Source organism: Daktulosphaira vitifoliae, unplaced genomic scaffold, assembly GCF_025091365.1.
Source record: "Daktulosphaira vitifoliae isolate Bord-2020 unplaced genomic scaffold, ASM2509136v1 Scaffold_2, whole genome shotgun sequence".
NCBI classification, from domain to species: Eukaryota; Metazoa; Arthropoda; class Insecta; order Hemiptera; family Phylloxeridae; genus Daktulosphaira; species Daktulosphaira vitifoliae.
The window spans coordinates 45,464,734-45,465,388 of record NW_026099573.1 but is presented as its reverse complement, the minus strand read 5'-3'; positions in this window follow the sequence as shown (position 1 = coordinate 45,465,388).

Here is a 655-nt window from a genome sequence, read left to right as displayed (position 1 = left end):
TTGCATAGTAGGGTCCAGTATAGATTTAATCTGACAGTGATTAAAATCACTATCATAAGAAACGCTTCGATGCAAATCTGTAGATAGTGTTTAATTTTAAAAAATTGATGGATAATTGCAAAATCAACATCAACTTCTATTAAAATAAAATACAAAACCCATAATTTTAATACAAAAATAGCATATTTTTGAATACGGCAGCCATTTGCGTATAGAAGATAGGTCGTCGGGACAAATTTTTTTTTTCATTTTATAGTACATAAAATAAGCTTTAATTTGATATATGTTTAAAGGACGCAGTATTTTCGGAACATTTTCAAAAATTAAGTTGAAAAAGTTAATTTTTGTAAAAAAATTGCTATTTTAAATCCCCCCCAATTAGCAGGTTAAGTGATAGATTTTCAAAAAAATGATATCAAATGAAAGGTAAATGTCTAAGGTTTCAATATAAAAAAATATTATTTTTATTTGTTCGTTTTTGTAAAAGTTATGGAAGTTTTAAGAAAAAAAAGTGAAAAAATTTCCAAAATTTGTCGATTTTTAAATTTGTAATTTTTTTGGATATTTCCCCCATTTGCGGGGAACGAGGGAAAATTTTTAAATTTTTAAGGGTAATGTCTTCAACTAGATACAATTTGTGATCTTTTGACGTATT